The following is a 5101-nucleotide window of genomic DNA, read 5'->3' as shown; positions in this document are numbered from 1 at the left end:
TTTCGGTTTTGATGTAAACAAGATCTTCTCCGCATTGATGTTCTCTTTTTCCGCTATATATTTAATGAACAACGCAGCAGTGCCGCATCTAGTGGCTTCAACTGGATAGGCTAACAAAAACATTAAAATGCAACGACATTTACATCGCCGTCGCATTTCGTGCATCACTGCCTGACGCACACCTAAAATTCGAATGCAACGTTTTTGCATTCGGATGTGGATTTTTATTTTAAATTCGCCGAATATTCGAAATTTGAATTATTTTTTGACGCTTCCAAACATTTGGGATAATGTAAGTACACAAGTACACAATATATAACACTGTTCTAGTGGTTTTTGGATATTTTAATAAAAAAAATCTTCCATATTGTGCCTTTAAACAGCTTTAAACATTTTTTTAAACTTAATTTTGGGCTGCTGATTTTACTTTGTTCTATTTGTATTTTTTTTTTATTAAAAAGAAAACATATTTTGCATAAATATTATATTTTGTGCATTTTAGTTTGCACTACTGATTTTATTTTAATTAATAAAAATGTTTGCAATATTATTTTATATAATACTTTTTTTTTTAATAATATAATTGTTTGATGCAACTGCATGCCGTGTTTTTATATGAAAATAAACAAGCTGAAAACACTCTTAACTGAAAAACCTTTAGTGGTTTTCTATAGTATTAAGCCTTGAATGTCAAATATACATCGGATTGGTTTCTTCTTGGCACTATTATTTTTACAGTTATTTTTGAACAGTTTCTCATCGCATACTGTGACACATTTTTTCACATTAAAAATAAATTAAAAATATATTTTGTAGAAATATATATTATGTGCATTTATTTTGCACTGCTGATACTTTAATTGCTAAAACTATTTTCTCTATTACTGTGACTTAGTTTTGAATAATTTATTATTGTATTCTGTGAAAATACAAAGCTACAGTTTTTGTCATGCACAAAAAATTAAATTCAAAAGGAAAAAAATTAAATATATTTTGAATAAATATTATATTTTATGCATTTTATTTTGCATTTAATTGTTAAAATTACTTGCACTATTATATTTCGTTGTATGCTGTGGCAAAACAAAACTAGTTTGTTGCACTAAAAAAAAAAAATTATATATATATATATATATATAGCATTGCTGATATTATTTTAACTGTTAAAACTGCTATGCATTTGCTATGTAAATATGCTGTATTTTAACTTATTTTTGAATAACAACCTGTCAAGAACACGCCAGTGTTATATTTCAGCACAAAAAAAAAAGGAAAAACTCTTAAAATAAAACGCCAATAAAAACACTGTAATAAACAGTTTTCATATTTTAATTATAATTATTATATTTTATATTATAATATGAAGAATTTATCAGTTATTGTTAACTAAAACAAACTATTAAGAATCGGTTTCATTAGCTGAAAAAAGCTGAAATAAAATACAAACATTGGATGAAAAAAAACTTGCCTTGACAACTAACTGAAATAAGTACTAAAATGACTAAAACTGAAATAAAAATAAAGCTAAATTTATTTTTTTTTTAAATGGCAAAAGCACAATTTCTACAATTAAAATGAAAACAAAAAAAATAACAATATTTATATCATACTTATATAATTGTTAATATAACCTATTTGAATATATTTTTATGTATATAATTTCTCCAAATTTTAATAAATATTATAATAGTATATTAATACTAAAATAACACTATAACTTTCACTTATTTATAATATATACTTTATAACGATTTTATATATTTTTATAAATCTTAAATTGTAGAACTAATAAGAAATAAACTCTAATTTTTATATTATGAAATATCTATCATAGTTGTTATCATTAACTAACACTATGAATAATTTTTAAATTTTAAATAAAGCTGAAATAAAAAACTTAAAAACACAAAAAGAAGAAATGTTGCCTTGGCAACTAACCAAAATAAGCACAAAAACGAGTAAACTGAAATTAAAATAAAGCTAAATAGACATATTTGGGAAAAACAAAAACGGCAAAAGCACATCAAATGACTAAAGCTTAAACTAAAATTAAAATAAATGGAGTAAAAAAAAAAAGTAATTAAAAATATTGATAATACAAAAAACAACACTGGGATTTAAACACACTGACAGCATTTATTGTTTACTGTCTTTAAGTTATACTGATTAAAAAAGAAAAAATACAGTACACTTATTTATTATGTATAGAAATGTGTTTTATAATTCTAAATTACGTATTAAATTCAATAGAAATTATTATAATAAATTATACATTTAATATATAAAATTGTACTACTCATATTTAAATCAATTAATGTTTATATTTATTCATAAACAAATGTAAATAAATGAAATAAATATTACATTTTATAAATTTAATAAATGATTAGAATAATTACATTTAAAATGTAAAATTATACCCGTGTTATTTTTGTTTATTGTCTTTAATTTATGCTGATTTAAAAACAATACAGCATTGAGAATCATTCAGTTTTCTTCATACAAAATACAATATCTTATTTTTTCCTTCTGATTTTTAGGTGAATATATAGGTGATATACATATCGCCGCCTTGGAATTATAAGGTTCTATCTGCATTGTTCTATGAGCTTCAAAGTTTTTGCATTTCATAGACTTCTGTAGATAGAAACCATTTTTGTTTTCTAAAAAAAGGCCCAAAATATACACAGCTTACAAAAGAAACCTCATCAAAAATCTCAGATAGAACCTTAGTAAAGTCAATAAATTTTTACTGGCGTTTAGAGCTGTGCGTGTTAATGTGTCTCAGATCCCAGCGCTCATTAACAGTCGAAACAACAGCAGCAACAAACAAAAACGAGAGCGAGTCACATGACCTGAAGTGTTGCTGAGAGACGTGAAGCCTCACCTGTGCGAGTCGGACCATGAACAGGTTGTTGGGGTCTTTGGCGTGATACTGCGCCAGCTGCCTGAGCATCGCCGCCAGACGCGCGTTATTAGTGCCTGCGGAAGAGAGCAACACAGTAACCATGACAACCGCATCCTCAGCAGCCCGCTCTGATTGGTCGAGGCACTGCATGATGTGATGGATTGGCAGGACACTGACCGCTGCCCACCATGCCCATGGCGAAGATGGCGTTGTGGGCCACCTCGGGGTCGGCGTCGTGGGAGAACTTGCTGAGCGTGTCCAGGATGTTCAGCCTCGGGTTCGAGACGGAGATCAGAGCGAGCGCTAACGGCACCGCCCTCCTTAACGTGGGCTCGCCGTAACGCAGCTGAATGCACAAGAGACAGTTTTAGCAAAATAAACAGCACGAAGAGTTCAATCTCATGCTGGTTCCTGTGGATGCATTTATTTATTATATAATTACATATATTAAACGTAGTAATAAATATTACATTTAATATTTAAAAACATAAAATTTTATAATATTTATATTTGTTAATGAATGAATTTCAATAAAATATAAATACATACATTTAATAAATTACTATAATATAATTTACTAATAATTCATATAAACATTTATTATATAATTGCATTTATTATAAATTTACTACATTATTATAATAATTATTACATTTCATATTTAATATCTACAATTACATGATATTTATATTCATTAATAAATAAATGTATTTTAAAAAATAGAAATAAATAAATGTAACGTATTACTATAATAAATTATAATAAACATTTAATATTAAAAACAATTAATGTACTTAAATATATTATAAATCTTTGTCTTTTTTGTCTTTCTTGTCTTTATCGTCGTCTTTGTCCTTGTTGTCGTAGTGTTCGCTGCAGATATGCAGCAGCTGCTGTACCTTCAGCACGTTACCGGAGCCTGAGACACATACGCACAGACGGTTACGAGTGTGTTTTATATTAACTGTGTGAGCTGAGAGACACGCGACTCACCTGCGTATGCGCAGACGTCCACCAGCGTGTTGCTGAAGCTACGGAAGGGTTCGGGAACGACTTGAAGAGCTGCTAGAGTTGTCTCAATCGTCTCACCTTTACCTGTATTCAAAATATATATGTGACCCTGGAGCACAAAAGCAGTCTTAAGTCGCTGGGGTATATTTGTAGCAATAGCCAACAATACATTGTATGGGTCAAAATTATACATTTTTCTTTTATGCCAAAAATCATTAGGATATTAAGTAAAGATCAAGTTCCATAGTAAAGTAAAGATCAGAGATATTTAGTAAATGTCCTACTGTAAATATATCAAAACGTAATTTTTGATTAGTAATATGCATTGCTAAGAACTTCATTTGAACAACTTTAAAGATGATTTTCTCAATATTTAGATTTTTTTGCACCCTCAGATTCCAGATTTTCAAATATTGTCCGATCCTAACAAACCATACATCAATGGAAAGCTTATTTATTCAGCTTTCAGATCATGCATACATCTCAATTTCTAAAAATTGACCCTTAAGTCTGGTTTTGTGCTCCAGGGTCACATATAAGTGATTGTAAAATCTTAAAAGCTTTAAAATGCTTTAATAAATTAAGACAGCCATAAATATTAGATATCATTTTACAATACTAAACGGTAAAATAAAAACTTATTACATTTTTTTATTATTATTATTATATTATATTTCTTAAATAGTCATTTTATTATTTTACAGTGAAATACTACAATAGTAATACTTATATTTTCTTTAATCATAATAATCATAATAAAAACAACGATAATATATTTTAAAAATTATTAGTTTATAGTAATGCTGAAAAATTCATCACATAAATTCACATTTTAAATGGAGAAATTAAGACAGCCATAAATGTTTGTATTATAATTTTACTGTTGTAAAATAAAAAAATATATATATAAATATAAAAAATAAAATATATTTTTTAATTTCACACTGAAATATTGCGATTTTAATATATATTATTAATTTGTAAGATTTCTAATTTTAATATAAACGCAAACTCATACAACCCACCAAAATAAAAGTATATTATATAATAAAGATAATATATAATACATACTTCATAAATATGTATATAAGTTTGCCTTAACGTAAAGAAATTGACAAATATATTACTATTTTATATATATATATATATATATATATATATATATATATACTAAAATACTAT

At 26.9% G+C, this 5101-nt stretch overlaps 1 pseudogene; it reads right to left on the bottom strand.

The window, feature by feature from the left end:
- Positions 1–5101, bottom strand: part of LOC107733387 (26S proteasome non-ATPase regulatory subunit 2-like) — a 13618-nt pseudogene that overhangs the window by 1344 nt on the left and 7173 nt on the right.

This window comes from Sinocyclocheilus rhinocerous, unplaced genomic scaffold, assembly GCF_001515625.1.
Source record: "Sinocyclocheilus rhinocerous isolate Xijiao unplaced genomic scaffold, SAMN03320098_v1.1 scaffold910, whole genome shotgun sequence".
Taxonomy (NCBI): Eukaryota; Metazoa; Chordata; class Actinopteri; order Cypriniformes; family Cyprinidae; genus Sinocyclocheilus; species Sinocyclocheilus rhinocerous.
This window is presented reverse-complemented; position numbering and strand designations above follow the sequence as displayed.